Source organism: Canis aureus, chromosome 18 (assembly GCF_053574225.1).
Source record: "Canis aureus isolate CA01 chromosome 18, VMU_Caureus_v.1.0, whole genome shotgun sequence".
Taxonomy (NCBI): Eukaryota; Metazoa; Chordata; class Mammalia; order Carnivora; family Canidae; genus Canis; species Canis aureus.
The window spans coordinates 2,353,672-2,376,257 of NC_135628.1; the positions used below are offsets into that span (position 1 = coordinate 2,353,672).

At 38.9% G+C, this 22,586-nt stretch overlaps 1 protein-coding gene and 1 long non-coding RNA gene across 10 annotated transcripts in view; both read right to left on the bottom strand.

Moving 5' to 3' along the window:
• Window positions 1–22,586, bottom strand: part of KCND2 (potassium voltage-gated channel subfamily D member 2) — a 478,528-nt gene that overhangs the window by 295,676 nt on the left and 160,266 nt on the right. The window lies entirely within an intron of this gene.
• LOC144288497 (uncharacterized) overlaps window positions 1–22,586 on the bottom strand; it is a 229,494-nt gene that overhangs the window by 62,839 nt on the left and 144,069 nt on the right. The gene's annotated exons all lie outside the window — the stretch shown is intronic.

Sequence of the window (22,586 nt, forward strand, 5' to 3'; positions counted from 1 at the left end):
CATTCAGAATCTGACTACATAGAGCTGCATTCTAATGTGATAGCTTCAGTTGGTTTCCAATGGTTGTTACAAGAAAACAAGTTTCAAATCTAGAAATATGTTTGCTGTATAATTCAGTATCTGATATGGAAATAGGTAAAATAATAATACATCACTATATTGTCCATTACCATACAGGCAAATACATAATATAGGTTTAATTAATTTTATCCGATTACTTGAAAATCATCTCTAGGAGGTGAGTACATTATTACATTAGCAATGTGACTCCTGTTTGTGGTCTTTCTTAGTCTTAGGCCTCTTCCCCTGACTCAGATGGTTAGAATGTCTCATGCTCATTGCATCAAGTAGTTACCTACATTAGAAATAAGATTTAGTATTAGATTTTCAGTTTCAAAGTCCAAAAGATTTAGAAGAATGCAGAGTGAGTAAAAGAAGTTGTTCTTCGTATCTCAGCTTTCTCCTCAGCAAAATTTCCAAGGCTAGGAAGAGAAAGAAAACGAGAAGCAAAAAAGAAGGATCTCAATGTTTGTGATATCATTCGGAGAGAGTGTTTGCTTTACTGATGCCCACAGAACAAGCCCCAGTGTTGGGAGGAAACAACAAAAATTTCAGATGAATTGAGGCTCTCTAAAAACAAGATCTGACAGGCATGTGGGCTGAGAGCAGCTCACAGAGTTTTCTGTAGCCTAGAGCAGTACGGGAGAAGCAAGATTCCTCCAGTGAGAAAAGCACAGAGAGCCTGCAGGCCTCATGCGTCCTTGCAATGAGGACAAGGAGGCTGCATTGGCCACCTGCAGGGACCAGGGACCACAGACCAGACAGACAGGAGGAAGTCTCCATGGGTGCCGGCAGGGAGAGTTGATGACACCGAGGACCAGATGGCCCCCCACCTGGCATTTTGTAGACATAGTCCTGGGGGAGAGTCAGTTTGGGCTGATTGAGATTGAGTTTCTGCCACTTGATGGAACTGGGGCCCAGAATACAAATTAGATGCAGCTAGAGAAAAATACAGAAAACTCTTCCTTGCATAGCTCAACACCTGAGCCCATACACTGAGATTTCTCTTGCTACGAGTCTACAAATGACATATAGGCCAGCTCCAATTAATCAAATGTATTTTAACTATTATATTTATATAACATACCTGATTATTTTATTTACCTATTACTGTTTCTTAACTGCATATCATAATTATTTTATTGACAGATTACCCTTCAACCCATAATCATGGTATATGTTCAAATCTACAACAACAGTATTTGTCTACTCTCTCCTGTGTTTCCTTTCTACTTTGTCTTTTCCCTCATATTCTCCTTAAGCTTGTCAACAACAATGAAGGCCAATTTTTACTGGAAATAATGTATTCTCTTTATACACACACACACACACACACACACACACACACACATATATATATATACATAGTAACAGTAGTTTATCAATCTCAAAAGTACATTTAAGTTTTATGGCCTTCCCTTCTCTTACTGTTTGCGCGCCTCTTTTGGTTTCAGGCGCTCTAATTCTCAAGTCTGTAGTCCTACTGTAATTGATTTTGTCAACATTTCACCCTTTCCACTCTACTCTTAGACCAATTTCCTAACATGTTCATCTGATTCAACCAGGTCTCATAAGGCTGCAGGTGCTAAATTCTGGACCTTACTTTTCCTTAATATGGTGCACGGTACCTTAATGGTGCAGCCAACTTTCCACGGGGAGCTGAGAAAACACATCTATTGCCCAAATACTCAACTAGACATATGCATTTTGAGAGGAAAAATGGGGAAAGAGCAGAGAAGATGGGCTGCAATGAGGCTGGTTGCGCATTCCTACAATGGCTATATATGCCAGAAGAAAATGTAGTTCAACTTAGTGGTCTGGATCCCTTTAGAAATCATATAATAATAATTATTATTGTTATGTATTATTATTAATATTCCAACTGAGTTTTGATTAGTTCTAAGTTGTATGAATATACACTTAATTTTTAAATAAGGTTTTTCATTTATTGTAATCACCACTATATTATGCTTTATACGATTTCCTATAAAAATGAGATCACTTCCTTACTTTGTATCTAAGAAACATTGGCTTTCCAAAACATACTGCAAACTAAAAGGAATGGGAGAGTTAGCTAGTCTAAAATTTATTTTTTTCTATTCTACATATAAATTTTAATATTTGCAAGATAAATTATTCATATTTCCCCTACAGATTAGATGTGAATAGTTTTCTACCATGAAAATATATCACATTCCTTTTCTTAAAAAAAAGTCTGCCAGTCCTGTGAGTCTTGAATAGAAGACAGTGTGTCCTCTGACATCTACTAATGGACGGTGATCACAGAGGAGCGCAGGTGGGAAATGCTATTTCGGGGTAATAGCTCACACCTGGAAAGGTCTATTTTTTTCTCCAGGATCTTTTCACAGAGCAGTGAAAATAAACTAATTAGGTCAAAGCGTCACATTGGGACCCATGAGCTCTGACGGTCTCTCTTGGTTGTATCCCTACAAGAGGCCACTGTCCAAAGGCAAATAAGCAATAAACCCTAGCCAGAACAGAGCTCCCATTTCTCTTTTCAGTGTAGCTCCTACTGGGTTTCATTGCATTTTGAATTCATGCATTGTTCACAGGGGAAAAACAGGTATAGAGGGATAAAGAAGATGTGAGAAAGAAAAGAGAACCGGAAGCAATGGTGTTTTCTAGAACCATACTGTCTGCTCAGACCCAAGTACCAAGAGGCCTTGCTTAGGATTCATGGTGTTCACAACCAGAGCTCAGGAGCTCAATTCTTCAGCTGCCCCAGACATCTATGGAAACTATACTGACAACACTCTAGGAGATGGGAATTCCAGGTGTGGACACACCTTATTCCCTTAACAAAATATTTTCTGGTTATTACTTCCCTTACATATCATTTGGGCATTTAAATTTTCCATCCATTTAACAGATGGTGATTGATCATCTATGGCACACATGTGCTAGATAGAATGTAAGGAGATGCAAAGATTTAAGACACTCTATGCCTTCCACAGTGAGTAAATAGTATGACACACACTCAACCTAAACCTAACAAAAGCTTAAAAATGTATTTCTCTTCAACCTAAACTTAACAAAAGCTTAAAAATGTATTTCTCTTCAACCTAAACTTAACAAAAGCTTAAAAAGTATATTTCTCTTAAAATATTAGGTTAGAAAAATATGATTTTAAAATTAGTCATAATCTCACCACTCATTCTAACATTTCTCATATTCATGTTTCTTTACATATTTTGTCTATTTGCATAAACCATGTTCTTATATTTTCACCTTGTTATGCCATATGATTTCATATTTGCTCATGTTCTTAATACTGAACTTATTTTTGATGATTGTAAAAGGCTATCATTCTTCTGTTGTTTAGAATTAGGTTAATTGTTTTTTTTACTAAACGTCATTTCATTCATTACTCATTTACAGAGCACTTACTACCTGTCAGGCAATAGTGCTGGCTGTCAGGGATACAACATAGTTTCTACACTCCAGAGGAACAGTCTAAGTAGGAGATGGACTTACAAACCAAGGATTAAATCCAGTGACATGTGTGCTCATAGATATGTGAGTACAACCAACCATATGGAGTTCCCTTAGTACTAAGAAGATCAAATAATAGCCCATTTGATTGAGATTGATATAGTTTCTGTCCATTTGATACAGTTTAAATCAATATAATGTATATCGGGATCCCTGATGATAGGAGACAGGCAGGAGGACTTCAGAGAAGAGGTAGTATTTGTGCAGAATTCTGAGGGAAGCTTTGGATTTATACAGCCTACAGGGAGGGAAAGTAGGGCTGCCCATCTCTGTTTGCTTTACTTTAACTAGGGGTCATGACACCCTCTGGCCATTAGCAACAACTTCTCACTGCAGTCGCACTCAACAAGGGGTCCCCACCTCTGGGGAGGGGATGTGAACATTTCTGAGAAGGAGAAGAAGGACACTATGGTTAGGAGAAGCTTCCAGATGATACTATTATCCCCTTCTCTCCCTCCCCAAATCTCCTTCCTGCCATCTCTGAAAAGTCCCAGGTAGAGGTGTGAGATCCACCCATTCAGTGTGGTTGAAGCCTGAAGGAACAACTGTGGAGCAGAAGACCGGGGTGGACACACGGGCAGGATCCAGACTGGGAAAGGCCTTGGAAGTCATGTTCAGGGGTGTGGCTTTGCAACTGATGGGGAACCATGAAGGGTTTGAAGCAGCACAGTGAAATGATTAAATTTGGACTTAAAAAAAGGTCTGAGAATAATGTAGTGGGCAGACTAACAAGGGAGGGACCGTGGATGAGACATATAATTCATCAATGGAGAGACAATGATCTTGGAGCTATTGCAGAGGGGTTTTCCTTTGTTAAAAATTATCTCTACAGGGGCGCCTGGGGGCTCAGCAGTTGAGCATCTGCCTTTGGCTCAGGTCGTGACTCTGGGATCCTGGGATTGAGTCCCGCATCAGGCTCCCCACAGGAAGCCTGCTTCTTCTCCCTCTGCCTCTGTCTCTGCCTCTCTCTGTGTCTCTCATTAATAAATTTTAAAAATCTTTCAAAAAATTATCTCTATAAAATTAATTATTAGGAATGATGTTACTTGGTAAAAAGTTAAAACTATTTTTATTTCTCTTAAAATATATTTTCAAGTTACTTTCTAGAAATGATGGCGCTTCATACACATGTGCGCACAAACACACACAGACACACACATATAAGAGGTATGACCTTCATTTTATGACATACCTCTCCAAAACCGAGCATTACCCATGCCATGCTGGCCAAATAAATGCACAGATATGGTTACATACATTGATAGGATGTTTCTTGAGTTATCAAGTAAAAAGTCATGTCTATGTCAATAGTTCCAGTGTACACAGATAATTGCAAACACACCTGAAAACATAGTAGGCAATTCTGGACAGTCTTTACAGAGGCATTAATATACCAGGATACGTCTTGAGGGGAGCTTTCAGGATGGGTAGAGCACTGAAAATCTTCTCATCTGAGAACTGTTGGAAAAAACTGCTGATATATATATAGGGGACAAAATACTAAAGGAGCAAGTATTGACTGTCTTCAAATATCTGAAGTCTGTCAGAGTCAAAATATTAATGTTTCAGTTGACTCAGAAGACAGATCTAGAATGAATGAGCACACATTTATTGGAGTTAAATGTAGATTCATCCTGAGGCCATGTATTTTAGGAATTAGAACTGAGCAACAGAAATTTATGCTGTTGTATGAAGTAATAATTCTCCTAACACTGCATATATCTAAGCTCTTTGGAACAGTTGGGAACAGAAGACTGTGTGTGTGTGAGTGTGTGTGTGAGTGTGTGTGTGTGAGTGTGTGGGGGGAGGGGTGGAGAGAGGAGGGAGGGAGAGATGGTGAAAGTGAGCAGTCTTTGATGTCCATCAACAGACAATTCAAATGCAGCGCTGGATAATGTCGAAGTACAAGTCCTAGTTATTTATCGTAAATATGACACTTTCGGATTATGGACAATATGAATAATGATGATGCCGAATAACCTAGCAGCTTTCCTTCCCCCAAAGGAACACTGAACACCTCTCCTTTCCCATCTGAGATAAGGACTGGAAGAGGATCCATTCTTCAAATTCTGAAAAGGCAGAGGCTTCATGGCCTTGCCCTCATTCCTCCCCCACTGTAGTCCATGGACGACTTTGAACAAGCTCACTATAAGCAACCTCCTTGATGCTACAGGGAGTCCTTTTCTCTCCTCACCTAATTGAATTCTCTGCAGTCACTGACACTTACACTCCCCCTGTGAAACTAGTTTCCCTAGATTTTCAAAAAATGTGGTTTTTCTCCTCTTTCCCACTGGACTATAAGTTCGGTGAAGGCCTGGGTCACGTTTGTTTATCTCTGTGTAACTGGATTTCAGCATAGTATGGAACAAAAAGTAGGCCTTCCTTGTAATTCTTCTTTGCCAGCTCATCTTTCTCTATCTGATCTTTAAGTACAGGTATTCCTCGAGCTTGCTTTAAAAAATATATATATATATTTTTTAATCAGATAGTGATTCTTCTTACTTGTTCTTGGACTTTGGTGAATCATCTTCAGGATGAACACAAGTTCTAAATCTACATACACAGTATCCAAGCTAATATCCTAAAGCTTTAGATGTTAAGTTTTTTGGTCTTAATAACCATTTAGATACTTAGAAATCAATGAGGAACAAAGAGCATTTATTTTTGTGCTCTGTATTTATCGATATTTAGTGTGTTAACTGTTAAGACAGAAATTTTTTAATTCATTAAAAACAGTCAAAATGTTATTGCCTATTAAAAACCACATTTTTATGATGAATATTTTGGAAGTAGAAGTTTAGTGGAAGAGTGTTCATTTTTGTACATCGTTTTATATTTTAGCAAATGTGTGGCTCAATAGAAGATAGTTGGATCCTCGTATTTGCATTCAACTTCTTATGACATACAGTTTTGGTTGAAGTACATTAAAGAAATAGCTAGGAAAGGGATTAATATTTCCATAACCTTATTAGGTAATTATGGTTATTCTTCTTTGATATTACACTAAAATTTGGCAAGTGGTCAAAGCTTAAAAGTTGATTTCCCTGTAGATTCAGAAAACAGACTGTGACAGACTGAATTGTGTCCTGCAAAATCCATATGTTAAAGTTCTAACCCCCAGTGTGACTGCATTTGGAAATCCAGCTTTAAAGATGCAATTAAGGGGCAATTAAGCAATTAAGATCCACGCTGGGCTCTGTGCTCAGCGTAGAGTCTGCTGCCCCTTCCCCCTGTTCTCTCTCTTTCTCTCTCTCAAATAAATAAATAAATCATTAAAAATGAAATAAAGAGGCAATTAAGATTAAATGGTAAGGATGCACCCCTAATCTGATATGACTGGTGTCTCGGAAGAAGGGAAGACACCAGGGTCACATATGCACACAGACAAAAGGCTGGGTGAAGCCAGCGAGTGGGTGGCTAATTGGAAGCCAAGCCAAGAGGACTCAGGAGACATCATATCTGCCAGCACATTGATCTTGAACTTCCAGCCTTCAGGACTGTGAGAAGATAGATCTCTGTTGTTCAACCCCAGCCTGTGGCGTTTTTGTTGTGACAGCCCTCTGGAACTACTGCATGGATCAGTGAAATCTTAGACTCTGTAATGTTAAAACCCATTGGTCTAGTTTCCACATTGAATGGATCTCCTATCCATGCATAATTTTGAAAAATCATCCATGGGTTATTTGGAAAATACTGAGTCACTGAAATATTTTCCAAATGTTGACACATTGCATTATACTAAATCAAAAAGTCACATTTTTTTTTAAAACGTATCACTCTAATATCTATTAAAGACGTTCTTTGGTACATGTCAAGCTTACAGTAGTAGACACCAGCTTTCCAAATTTTTTATATTTCCCTGAAAACCTGAATTTTATTATTGTTGACAAATACTGCCCAGGGTTTTCCTTGAAGTGAGGGACTGATTTTATTCAATTTCAACATGTCAACCAGGTAGCCAAATCAGAACAATCATAGTGTATCGAGCAGCTGTTCTTTCAGATAGAAATGGCGCACCTTAAAAAAATTGGCTAGTGCAGCTTTCAACGGAGATAATCACATAAATGGTTTTTCCCGCCCTTTTTTTTCCTGAAGATAATCTGTATGTGTGGCAAGTTTTTTTTTGTGTGTGTGTGTGTGTATACTCCCCATTTGCTCACAAGATTATTAAAAAGATAGGTACCCAAGGATCCACATTAGATAAAATTAGTAATTGATTGGCTTTTAGGGTGCTAGGTGGCTCAGTCATTTGGCTGACCTGACTCTTGATTTTGGCTGATGTCATGATTTCAGACACGTGGGATTGAGCCCCTTATTGGGTGGAATCTGTTTGTCCCTCCCCCTTCCCCTCTGTCCCTCCCTGACTCCTTCAAATAAATAAATAAATAAATAAATAAACAAACAAATAAATAAATAAATAAATAAAATCTTTTAAAAAAACAGTATTGATTTTTAAAAGTTTTTTTTTTTTTTTTTTTTAAGTGAAGAATATAATGGCTACAAGTGACTACTGCTAAACCTCCAAGTGCACTGTTAGCAAGCAGGCCAACACAGCAGAAAACAGAAAATAACACCTTGCTAATGTTATGAAATTAGATTTGATCATGTGGATTCTCAGAAACAGGGGAGCCCTAGAGGTCTGTCGACTACACCTTGAGTTTGGTTCTTCCGCAGAAACCTAACATTCAAAAGCTCCAACACTCAGCTGACGTTCTTCGCACTAGGACTGGGCCCGTCTCTTCTTCCCAACTCATTGGTAGGCACTATCCTGTACCTCTTTACTTAAGACTGCAACCTGCCATCATCTCAATCCCCTGCTCTTAGGTTTTGTGGTGAACGGTCAGCAGAGATGGAGGGTAACAATTATAGAGGCAATTCTGAGAACTTTTAAGAAATACTACAGAAGTTTTTGATCTTTTCATAGCCTAGAATTAGAGGAAATAAGTGGAGTAAGTTTTAAGTTCATTTTGATTTTTGCTTTTGGTTGAAAATCCATCACCACTTCCCCTACTTAGTTCAGAAAACATCTCTTAATCAGATTACTTAATACATGTCTAAATGCTATGCTCTACACCACCTTGCTTCCCTCCAACTTATTCCTCCTCCCCAAGCCAGAGTTCATTGACTCACTTAGGATTCCTTAGTAGTTTTCCACTCCGTCAATAAAAAATGCCACAATGACTTCTCATAGCGTAGAACTTTCTAATTTGGCTCCACTAAGTGTTCATGCTTTGTCATTTTCACATATGCATCAAACTTTATGATAAAGCCAAACAAATCTTCACTTTCTTAAATATGATATTCTTTCCTCCCTAGACTCCTAATCAATGTTTATGTTATCCTCTCTGAGTGGAACATTCTTCCTTCCTGATACTCATTTCCTACTCCTGCTCTTTTCATGCTATGGTTTCACCTTAGGTAGCACTCTATCATTGTCCAATTCTTCCTCCACAGCATCTGTGCCTCCCTTATTATAGTGTATTGGAATCAACTGTTCCATTGTATGCAGCCCCTGTTAGATCTTCAGCAAGAGGAAGGCAAGTACTGTTCTGTTGTCACACAATCACCTAAGGCAGCTACCTGTTGGCTTGGTTTTATAGAATTTTAACTGTATAATAGACTTGTAAAAACTGGGTTGATCTACATAATATAAAATATCAAGTTAAGTATGATAAATATGCTTTGATCAGGGCGTGATCCTGGAGACCCCGGATCGAGTCCCACATCGGGCTCCCTGCATGGAGCCTGCTTCTCCCTCTGCCTGTGTCTCTGCCTCTCTCTCTCTCTGTCTCTTTCTCTCTGTGTCTCTCATGAATAAATAAATAAAATCTTAAAAAAATTTCAAGTTGAAAATATAGCCCTGAGAGTTTAATAGAAATTATTTTATAATCACACTGTTTCCATCCTCAAAACTTTCAAAGATGTAAACCAATTAAAATACTGAGAGCTTATCAAATTTACCTTAAAATGTACCTTATTATTATACAAAGTAGAAACAAGGACAGTTTTATGATAGGACAAACGGATACTCTTGCTACAGAAATATATACAGTCTTGAAAGAGTTGCAGACATGTCAAAAACCAAAAGGAGAGATAGATACAGGGGTCTTTCTCAATTATTAGATAACTGTGTTATCTCTGTTGAGAAAAGAGTAGTAGCAGCAATGGAGTAAAAAAAAAAATATTCCCGTAGCAAACAAAACAAGAATTGGATTTTTTAAAATTAAAATACATCAATATTATCTTCTTACTAGATTTGAACAATTACGTGACATAAAATTTCTTATAAATATGGATAAACATTTCACACTTTTTTATAGCCTTAGGTTTTAATTTTTGATTCACATATTAAATAATATACATTTGCTTTCAGCTTTCCACAGTCCACTCACAATTTAATGTACCTTATAGCGGAGCTTTGACATTGCCATAGCAACGGGTGAAATGCTGGTATGTCCAGCTAAGTCCCTCCCATGTGTTAAGGTTAATGAGTGCTGTTTTTTCTTTAAGGTTTTATTTTTCATTTATTTGAGGGGAAGAGCAAGAGAGAGCACAAGCAGGGGGAGAGGCAGAGGGAGAGACGCCTAACAGATGCCTAACAGACTGAGCCACCCAGGCGCCCTAAGGTTAGTGGTTTGAAGAGCTTTCTCCTGTGGAGACCAAAAGTGGTTAGTCCAAGGCTCAAGCTAAAATTCATGAAGATGTCCTGGTTGGCTGAATTATGCTGAGTGTCCATGGAGGCAGATGGACAAGGCTCTTCTGCTCACAGACGGGCATTCCTGAACATGGCAGGGGCTGTGAGAAAAGGGGCAGAGAAATGAATCGTGCCCCATGCCCTATGAATTCTCGATCCACCTGTGGTTTAAATATGTAGGAAATATTGACAGATGGTTTATGATCAAAACGGTAAAATGACAGTGACTTAGGAGAAGGAAACATGAAACAAACTGTGAGAAAGACACTAGGAAACACTGGAGGATTTGCTCTGAGGCCATTCTCTACAGCAAAGAAACTCTGAAAACTTGAGAAAAAAAAAAAAAAACATGACAAGCTTAACATGTCAATCTGGGATTTTTCTGTGTCCATTAGGTGCCCTTGAAAATGAAGACATTCCTTTAAAGATTTTGCCACTGACCAGAAGTAATATTATTAAAAATGCAAGGGAGCCTTGCAACAAAGAGTACACTACCCCTTATAATATTCTCCAAATGGAGTAGTATATTCTAAGGTGGCAGGAAATACGATGAAAGCATTCTAATTTAGCTTTGTTATTTAACTTTTAAGAGTCAAACTCAAAATTAATCATCAGAATCTTAAATCACATTTTGATGTTTTATAAGTCTATTAAAATATGGAGAAATCCTAAATCGTTTCTTCCATCTGATCTTTGTTAAGTGAACATCTCTATGAGACATAAGAGAATGTTGTGAAAAATTAAATGTGGAGAGTATTTAATATTTTTGAGAGTTAAAACTCAAAACAAAATATATTAAGTTTAAGGAAAGATATGTCTAAGGAATAGAGTTTAATTTTTATTTATCTCTTCCTTTCATTTAGAGAAGCATTAACACCGCACACAAACTTAATGATGTGCTTCTTCTCATCTCAGATGTAGGAGGCATTCTCTTATTCATCTTAAAAAGTATGGTCAATTACTGATGCACCTAAGATTATTTACATATAAACAAAGAAGTTAACAAGCATAATTTTTAAGATAATCCCTTAAAATATAATCCAAGAGGGCAAGAATGCGGAATGTAGAGGAGAGCGGGAAGTAGAAGAGGCTGCTGCTATTTAGGAGGGAATTTTTAAAAAACACAAAAGGAAAAACAGCAGTTGAAGTCATTGAGACGATGGATCTGCATATGCCCCACAAAGCAGGTGGACACAGAAGCTGGCCTGGCAACAGGGCCAAGATTAACGTGTTTCCTGCACGTCTATGAAAAGAATAACGTGCCTTGGGTGAGGAAGCAGTCTAGGACCAGTCCCACCGTGGGACTCTGCTGCACCCGCACAGCACAGCACTACTATGCTCAACAGCAATGGGAGAAGCTGAATGGAGCTGAGAGAAAACCCCGCAGCAGAGCAGCAGAATGGAGCATTTCTCTAGTATTGAGGTAGGCAGTGGGGGCAGCGGGGGCAGTGGGGGCAGCTGCAAACTCAATAGCAAGTGTGGGTACTGGGCTGACCGAGAAGACAGCACGCTTGTGTGTACTTCAGCTACCTCGTCTCTGAATGTCACATTCTTTAGCATATTAATTTCTCAAAAAATAGCTATTGATTGACTCATGTTGAGAAACACTGTCTCAATTAAGCATCACATTATCTGCGGCCTTGACAATGGTGAGCGTGTGAGCGTGTGAGCGTGTGTGTGTTAGAGCCCGTGTATTCATTCCAATATGCCTTTGCTTGGTGGCAAAATGTTCTGTATAATGGGAACACATAGGGCAAAATGCATTTCTAGTAACCCAGATAGAGGGGATGAGCCAAGAAATTACTGTTTATTACTGTGTTTTTCACTCCATTATATGCTCCGTTTGCACCTGTTATATAAATATAAACATAGCAGAGAAGAACATAAGGAAGAGAAAAAAGCATATACAAATATGCAATACAAAGAAAACTAATTATGTATACCTTTGAAAAAGAACAGGGAGAGAGAAATGGTTCTGAAGTTTCACTATAAAAATGGAATCAATTTGTTCCCCCTTTTAGTAAACTCTGTCTTGAACTATTTTTTTTCAGGCCAAATCTATGATAGCAGCAGATATTAACTGTGGAAATAAACTAGCAAAATGCATGTTGCACTGAAGGACAAAAATAGTTAGCTCTGTCTCGAAGCCGTGGAGAAAAAAATGTCCTTCACTAATTTGTCTCCAGATTAAGGGGTAGATTAAACTTGACTTCACATCTATGTCAAGTAAGCCGGCAATTTATTCGTAACTTCATTTATTTTTATGCCTTTTATTATTTTCCCAAGTAGCTAGGTCCGGATTTCTTACATGGGGCTGATTTGTGGACTCTGCCCATGCAGCTGAAGATGAGGTCAAATCCATCCGTGGGAAGGCATTATTTATTAGAAAGGGGATCTATTTCAGGAGACAGTGCAAGGAGCTGTATAGCTCCAGATCAAATATATCTTTCTTTCTATGGATTCTGTTCTTGGCTTCCAGAACTAGGCTGATGGCCATTAATAGAAATGAATGTGACCAGAATATCTCACCACTTTAATTTGTTGTGATTGATCTGTATAGTAGTACTGATACCACCATCATAATTAGTTGCAGCAAACTGTCTGACAAACCATTAGACCACATATTCGTTCCTTCCAAAGTCTTTGTTGAACCAGATTCTTTACATACTTTATCTCATGTAGTCTCCATTCAGTTCTACCAAGTAGTAGATATTATCTGCAATTTGTGGATGATAACCTTGGAGACGTTATTAACATGCACAGGATCACAAGACTAACAATGGCAGTGTTGGGACTTAAATCCCAAGGATACTTCTGAAGCTCCTCTTCTTAGCACTGAGCTATACCGACTTGATAGTCAAGTTTGTTGAAATAATATCAACTTGTCATTCATATTCACGCAAGCTATAACTGGGAAAGCCAGGATTTAGAGGAAATAGAGTAATTAACCATTTGCTGAGTAGCCTAGAAGATAATCTACCTTTTTCAATACATTTTTAAAAGAATTTATTTATTTATTTATTTATTTATATTTATTTATTCATCCATTCATTCATTCATTCATTCATTTGAGAGAGAGAAAAGAGAGAGCAGAGGAAGCGGCAGCTTTGGGGAGGGAAGTGGGAGAGGGAGAGATTATCAGGCCATGCCAAGTGCGTAGTCCTACGTGGGGCTCATCTCACGACCCTGAGATCATGCCCTGAGTCAAAACCAAGAGTCAGATGCTTACCCACCTGAGCCACCCAGACACCCCACCTTTTCAATATTTTTATCAAGTGAAAAGAATTAGGGAAATGTCTTACATTTAAACATCATGGGAAACAGGCAAATTGGACTAAAATGGTTGTGAGAATTTATATACCCTAAATTATTATATCTTATTTTGTTCAAGTTGGATTAAAAAGCTCTAGTAGAAAAATAAAGAATAAAACCACTAAAAAGAAGCAGTGTGATTTTGATAGAAAGCCAAATTTTAAAATGCCAGCCGGACCTAGGAAGGGTTAGTAAAACAAGGCAATAAAATGCACTATTTTGTTATAAGACCCAGTGATACAGCATGAGTGTAATGGGCTCTTCCAGAGAAAGAAATACTCCCTGCTGTCATGGAGGGTAAAGGAAGACAAGTTAGCCCAGTTTCAACTGTGTCCCATCTTAAATAGAGTGATTCTTGTGTTCAGGCCATACAAAGACTCTACAAGCAGCGTTATGAGACAAATACAAACCAACCAACCCAGGCATCAGTTTCACTGTGGTCTTTGAGACTGTCTTCAGGAGGGCACTATGCTCTGACTTTTGTGGATGAGCTGAAGGTTTCATCTGACAATCTATTTCTGACATCTCCAAAGAACCGCCTGCCCCAGGGCCTTGCCTGAAAACCTTTTAGATAGTACTGAGCTGATGAAAAAATCATATTCACCTGTGGCATCCAGGTTAGAAAGAAGGGTTCATGCTATATTTGGAGAGGACAATGAGGGTGATAGGGAGAATTCTGTAAGACAAGGAGGTAAGTATATGACTATCCTCCCGGTAGTAGTAGGGGAGGTAGTTGGGGGCAGAGAAGAAGTCAAGTCAGAAGTCAGACATCAAGTTCTCCATTTAGAGTCAAAAACAATGAGGTGGTGAAAACTGACCAGATGAGTTTGGAAAATCCCATTTCTGGGGCCTGGCTTCTTTCTTCTCCTCCAGATATAACCCATATTGATTGCAAGCTGCTGAGGGAAGTCCCATATGCAGCAGGGCTCTGACACTGCACGGCAGTGGTTTAGACATGGGTGCGGAAAGTATCGATGCAGAATGTAAGCTGGGACACAGGTTCCCTTGCCGTGTGCTCCTAGACAGACATGGAACGCTCTGGACAGATGGAAGATAGCAATTAGCTGAATGTACTCTGATATTCTATCTTGACTCCTGAAGTAGAAGACATTCCCCAAATCTTGCCAGGTCCCAATGGGTATGGGGGGAACAAGACCTGCTGACAGCCAGAGCACTGCCACAGAGCTCCCTTCATAGCACATGGAATAACCAAGTAGCCAAGACTAGGAAGAACAAACCAGGAGCCCAATGGAAGAAGGGGCGCAGCCTTAGATTTTGCAGCATCTGTGAAAGAAGAGGCAAAATCCAGAGAATTGCAGAGGAAGGACGGGAACACCATGGTCCTCCCCTCATTTAGACTCAGTATTAAGAGCTGCCGACAAAGCACACAAGAACCAAAGCAGGGTCCAAATGCATTCGCAGTCACCCCTTGCAGATAGATGCCTATAGGAAGGAGGAGACCCACCATATCGCGTGAGAGTGGAGCAGCATAAACCCAGCAGACAGCCCAAGGGAAATGGGTCCTTCTCTAATCCTACAGATAACTGCACTAATGAAGGAGAGACAAATGGAGAAACAGCTCTGAGGCGGATCTGGGATTTGAAATGATTGTATATTTTCTTGAGACTGTTTCGAAATGTTTTGAAGAACAGCAGCAAATATTTTAAATAAGAAAAGTTTGAGAACCTTATATTCATTTTCTACCAGCCAGAATGGCAAGGCTCACGAGGATATTTAGATCACTTATAGAACATAAAGAGAGTACAGATTTTGGCTTATCTGCATTAGAGTGTGCAAAATCCCAACCATGCTACATATGTCAGACCCAGATGAGAGGATCCACCCCTTCACTCTTCTTCCACATTTAGCATTTCATAAACTTAGTAATTTTCCTAAAGATTTTGTAAGGAAGATGTACTAACCAGCCTTCTGCCATCCTGCCATCCTGCTGGAGCTCTACAGTAAATCTCCCAGCAGCCACGCCTCTGACACGTGATCCCCCAACCGTGCACGACTTTCTAAGAAGTGACCACCACCCTACCGGCTCCCAGCATTCCTGTGGGGGGCAGTTTTGTTGGGCTGGCCGGTACCAAGACTGTGGATGGAGAGGTTCTGTTTTGCCGTCTAGGCTGTGAGTAGAATAGCCTAGCATTTCAAAGCCTGGGACCTCGATAAAAGGCCTGAGATGATGACTTGACTTGTATTCATATCACTGGAACTAAAAATGGGAATGCTGTAGGGGTGCCTGGGTGGCTCCGTGGGATTGAGCCTCCAACTCTTGAAGTCGGCTCAGGTCTTGATCCCAGTGTCCTTGGACTCTGTGCTCAGTGGGGAGTCTGCTTGAGATTCTGCCTCTCCCCTCCCTGTTCAGAGGCTCTCTCTCTCTCTTAAATAAATAAATAGATAAATAGATAAATAGATAAATAAATAAATAAATAAATAAATAAATAAATAAATAAATAAATCAAAATAAAAATGTGAATGCTGTATAAATTGAGATGCAGGAGTGTGTGAGATCGAGTGGTTCGTGCCAAATTCACATCAGACAGTGCTGCCAAATGATGAGCTTTAAACTTGGCTGAAAATTAACACTCACCCATGGATCTTTGGGAAAACAGTCCCAGTGTCATTGGAGGGAGTTCGATCCAATAATGTAGTAAAACGTTTAAAACACTTCCACGTTGCCTTTCTTACAAAATAGCACTGGATCGACATGTCCAGGGCTCCATTATTCAAAACAGAAACCTGACTTTCAATGAGGTTGCTGTGGGTACAGGTCACTTGACTGGAAATGCTGAAGTGTCCTTGCCACAGACAAGGGCTTTGTCCTGTGCTTTTATTTCTACTTTTATTGTCTAACCTTTCTGAGCCACAATTTTATCATCTCTAGAATAGAGGTAATTATCTACATTGAGAATTACCATGACAATAGTGATAACAGTGCTCAATTCAGATACAAAGGACCTTGACATTATTGTTGTTGTTGACGGCTGAGCATCCCCTCTCAGCCATATTGGACTTTAATGAAAATGGCAGGTCCTTGAATTGCAGAAGCTACAATTTGAAATCTAACAATGTCAAGTATAATCTCATAACTTAAAACGTATTTCAGTGACATATCCATTATTGTTATTGATACCTTTTTTTGACAGGTTTGAATACCTGTCACATTCTTAATAACCATAATTATAATTGTTATTGTAACAATTACAATATAGTGTTATCGTTACAGCAGGATCACTCAGCACCCCAATTTGTTCTCATAAATCTCTGTTGTTGTCTTACACAGCTCATGATTTTATGTATCCTGAATGATAGAAGTAAGTGCTTGATTCCTATGTTGTTAGTTTTCAGAGGCAAATATTTGCAGCAATCATCTGGAAGATGTTGTTCTCTTCCTTGGATCTTTGTAGGGTTTTGTGGGGTTTTTTCCTTAATTTTAATTATTTCCCCCCCCCCTTACTTACACTCATACAATGAAAATGTATTAGGTAGGGCTCCTTAGTCATCAAGGGACAAGATGACAAGATTATGGATTCTGCTTCACTGCCTACTGTGGTTGGTCAGATACCTGTCTCCGAGAGCCCCTTTCCCTCCTTTACCTAGATTGTAGATATGCACCTCCTTTACTTACGCTGTCCTTGACTATCAAGCACGCAGTGTGTCCCTGTTGTATTGAGGCATGATTAGGAGGGAGACTAGGAGGTCTCCCACCTAGTTATCTGGAGCTGAACTCAGGGAGTATCTTCGAAATTGCTCTTCCAAGAGGCACCCCTCCCAACCTCTTCCTTTCTCTTTCCTCCCCTCTATCAAGACCTATTTTCATTAATTCTGCAAATAATTGTTGAGCACCTACAACCTACCAAGCATGTTATACTGAATCTCTTCCATCTATGCACTAAGAGGTAGAGTTTCCTTTTTAAAAATTCTTTCTGTTTTCTGTAAATTTTAATCTCTGAATAGATATAAAAATAAAATAGCTATAATATCTACTTATAAAAATATCTTTCTTGCAGTGCAGTATTAATCATTACTAATTACAGAGTAATTATTCTATACTAGGCACTAACTAAAGGCTTTCTGCATGGATTGATCGTGTATGGTTCTCATAATGCAGATCTTTTGTCATAATTTTTAGAAAAGAAACAGATTTGGAGAGATTAGTAAATTCCTTAAGGTCAAACTATAAGAACCTGGTAAAAGCCAGAAATCAAATTCAGAGAACTTTTATGTTATGCAAAACTGATGGCTCTTTAGTTCTTGATTCTCTGCCCAGGGTTTAGTTAGTAGAGCTCAGGGAGCACCAAAAACAAAACAAAACAGAACAAAAAAAACCCCCAAAACTCATCTTTCCACTTCCCCCTTCCTAAATAATGAGGGGCAAAAAGAGTGAAATTTATTGAAGCCAGCCATGTTTATTTTTCCAAATTCAGGTTCAAAAGTCTAATGATCAGTGAAATTAATTCTTAGGCTCTGACCATAGTAACTATCAGCTTTTGATGCGTGTTTTTGGTTTTAAATCTTTCTTCTAATGGGAGAAAGGATACATTGGGTTAGGTAGATAGATAGAAAAACACACACAATTATAAGCCTGTATGTGTGTACGTGTGTGTCCCAGGCACATGGGCACACAGAATTGGCACAGGAGAGCATCGTCATCACTGTGCAGTTTTCCAAGTCCCATTCCTGGATATTATTAAAATGCCACCTGGTCACTAATGTGCACATGGAATTCTATGACTGTATGCATGTGTGCGTGTATGTGTGCATGTGTCTATTTTATATATTTATAAATCTCCCACTGTGGCCATTCCCCACGTTGTCAGCGGAGGTGCTCCATTAGTTATGGGCCCATTTTGAACTGGCTTTAAGGGTGGGTTCATATTGGATCCTGCTGCTGGTCAACTGGATTCAAGAGAGATTCCTTTGTACCTACCAAAGCCTGCAACACGTTGCTGAGACAAAAGGTATTTGTCTATGTTCTAAATATACTTCAATTTCACAGAAATCACTTATAAAGGGTTTTCTTTCCTTTGGCCATTTAAATTTTATTTCCTAAAAATTGCAGAAACCATGGGAAATTCACAGCGGCCCCTTGCGCGATGCATAGCAGATGGGAATTGGAAGCTTTAATAGATGCAGGAGGATAAAGTTGCCCCTCCCTAGTAGTAGACCTTTTATTTCAGGATAGACAGTGATCCAGGTTTAAAAATGACTTGTGGGTGATATATATAGGAAGTACAATATGTTCCAATTTGACAACAGGAACATTACTTTTTTGGAAGAAAATATAATGCAGGGATTCACTCATATTCAATTATATATTTTTAAAAAGGCAAAGGGATTCAGTGGTACAGTGATGAATTATTTCACCAACGGAGGATTTGGGGAAGGGCTATCTGACTGAATATTCAGGAAAGAACAAGTGTCAATTTAGCCAAGCAAGTGATTTAACTCATGTTTTTTTTTTTTTTTTCCACTGAATTTCCTGCCTGCTGGAATAAATTAATGCCTTATTTTAGCAATGGTTAGGATATTAAATCAATGGAATCTGTTTAAGGGAACAATTAAGTTATAAAAAAAAAAAAAAAAAGAGTACAACCACTTGTGGGTGAGGGGCCAGAGCATTCTCAGACTTGAGTTTCGGATGCTCTAAGCCATTGCCTTTACCGGAGCGACACTCCTCACTTGACTGATAGAGTGGTGAGTTGGGGTCAAGCATCTACCAGTGATTCTCAAGCCTCACTGAATATAAGCATAGCCTGCAGAACTAATAAAATATTACCCATGTCAGGGCCCAGTCTGGGACCAAATTCAGCAGAAACTCTCTGTGTGGGGAGCATGTTATGAGCAGATATTTCTAGAAGCCACTCTGTCCGGGGTGATGCTAATAAGCAGCCTGGGTTGCGATCTGTCAGTGTAACTGGATGTGAAGTAAGTCCAGTCGAGGTAGACCTTGGCTGCTCAAAGTAGTCCGTCCTGAAACTGCATTTTTTTAATCACAAGATAATTTCTCTTTAACTTTTCTCATTTGTCAGGTTGCAAAAACAATAAAAGGTGCTTATCAATCTTGCCAAACACTCCATTTTTGTGAAATCGTGGCAATTAATGTATGAGCCCCTTTCTTCATTATCACAATGAGGATACAACCTTCTGAAAGGCATGCTTGTTTATATCTAGATAAAGGCTTGCTGAGATCTTGGCATTAAGATGATAAAGTTAAGCTTCTACTCTCTCTTAATAGGATTTAGAAAGAAATGGAGAGATTAATATCACAACTGAGGTAGAAAGTAGAATTGACCTTTTGTAGTAAATGAAGGGCAATCTGAAAAAGTTGTTCTGTCTTGAAACAAGTAAAATACGTCATAATCCCACCAAAATCATTTCTCCCATCAGCTTTTACCAAATGGGTTTTTAGTGGTTTCTTTTAAGTGAATATTTTATCATATTTCTGAGATGTAGAAGAGGCCATTAAAAGAAGTCTAGAATGCCCAGTGTTAAATCTATGCAGCAGGGCCTAGATACCTGATTCAAAGAAATTAAGTTTATATGCACCGTAAGCCAGATCTTTTTCTCTCTTTGAACTTTGAATTCTGTGTTGTGCTGTTCCCACTGACACTGTAAATTAAAGGATAAAATGGTGACTTTCCACTCTGCTTCCCATAATGATGTATTCTTAGCTGAGCTTAGGTGAGAAATTTGAATGTTTCAGAAAACCAGATTGCTTTCTTTCCTGCCTCAGGGACCAAACTGGCACAACATAGGATCGTATATCATTCCAAAAAATTTATACTTGCTTACAGTATTAGATTTTGTTTTAGCCTTTTATTTCTTCTCAACAGATTTTTCACAGCCACAATACTGGAGGCTGTTTCTGAAAACTGCTAATTTTTAAAAATAGACCAGTCAACCAAATTAGCAGGATGACTGAGGGAGAACTTTATTAGGGAGTGAACAGCCGTAAGGTCTCAATAAATCTTTTCAGTCATCTGAAAAAAATGAAAAGCTTGGAGGGACGAGGGGGGTGGGGCACGATTAGCTCAGATTTATTCAAGCAACCAAGAAAAACAAATGTATGATTTTGTGTAAGTCCCTTTGAAATTTCATTTCGATAGACTATTTCTTGCCTGAGGGGCACAATCATTTTATGTGATAATAGAGATTTAGGAACTAGATGTCTTATCTATTAGGGAGTATTTATTTTAAAATAGTTATCAGGCTCGCTCAATCTTTCCCTCATCTGCAAGCTTTCTAAACACCTGCATTATATATAGCTCATTATTTTATAGTTTTTTTAATAATACATTTCTCCTGCTAGTCTGAGTCCCTCCACTACAGGGCTTATGTCTTACATTTATGCCTGGCATATGGTAGGTACTTGAAAAAAGATTCATTCAATTGAAATAAGGGCTGCATTAATCTTTGAAAGTATAAATTTGCTAATTTTTTTTTAATGTAGATTTTGAGATTTTCAAGAGTGGAGTAGGCACTCAGTAAATGGTTGTTTCTCAAGGAATTGTATCATTGTTTTAGAACATATTAGAGCTGATACACCAGCTTTTCTGGGAAACAATTATAGGGTATTGTCAATTTACAGACTACTGTTGGAGTTAATAGCAGGAGACTGATCTTGTGTAGAATGGCAAGGGAGGTTTCTTTGAAGAAGTGATATCTGAGCCAAGATTAAAACACACACACACATACACACACACACACACAAATAGGCAAGAGTGGTAGAGGAGGACATATGTGGGTTGGGGGTGAGGGGGTACATTTGAAACAAGGGCAAGAGTATGTGCAAAGGCCCTCAGGTAAACAGGTGGTTGACACAGTAAAGCAACTGATAAAAAACTATTGCTGGAACACAAAGTAGGAAAGAATGGTTTTAAGCAAAAAAGATTAATAATCATATCTGTCTTTCAAACTCTTTGTTTTGTAAAAAAAGAGAGAGCCCTGAGAGAAGATGTGGGCAGGCCAGATAGGACACTATTGAAGCAGTCCAGGCAAGAGAAGATGGTGGCGTGGCCTTGGCGTGGTAATGGTGGTGATGCTGAGAAACGCAGTGACTCAAACATACTCAGAAGTGAAACCAACCAGGCTTGCTAATGAGCTGAATACAGGGTGAAAAGGAAGAAGATGATCAGAATGACTCCTAAGTTCCTGGCTTTGTAAACAGGTGGATGGTTCTATCTTCCATTCAGGAATGAAACACAGGAGGAAGGAAGGAGGGCGATACTGTGAACCTTGGGACGTACTGACTTTGACGTGCTTCTGAATATCTGAATTGCGGTATCTGGAAGACAGCTGATAGACTCCTCCAGAGAGGAGCTGAGCACTGGGCTGGAAATATAATCAGTCAATGGCATGAAGGGATGGTTTTGAGCTGAAGCCGACACTGGGCTAAGTGGTCTGGAATGAAGTATAGGAAGGAAAGGAAAGGGAAGGCCTTTCTCTGAGCCTACACAATCCCAGCATACAACAGAAAGGTAGAGAGAAATGGGCAAGCCAAGAACATTGAGGAGGTGGGTGCAGAGAGGTAAGAAGAAAACAAAACAAAAAATGTTAGTATAGGAAAAACAGAACAAAACAAAACAAAAACACAACAGTGTTGCAAGAAGGAAGATGGGGTCAGCTAAGCGGAAGACCCAAAAACTTTTGACTAAATTTACTAACATGCTGGATAGAGTGGATGGTGCAGTTGAGACAGTTGCTACTGAACAGCTCCCTGAAACTGCTCACTTCTCTGTCTCCCATAGCAAATTGAAAACTTTTATAAGTAAGAGGATTTTTTTTTTCTTGTTTAGGGTAGGTTATCTTACAGGGAATAAATGGAGTAAGAGAGATGTAGTTTTATAGAGAATCGAGCAGAGGTAGCTTGCAATGATCTTCTCAGAGGGTGGAAGAGACAAAATGTGGTAGGATGGCACGGCTAATAAATATACAATAATTATAATTTTATGTGCATTGTTATTGTCTCTGGCTGAGCCCAGCTGCACACATATGGGCC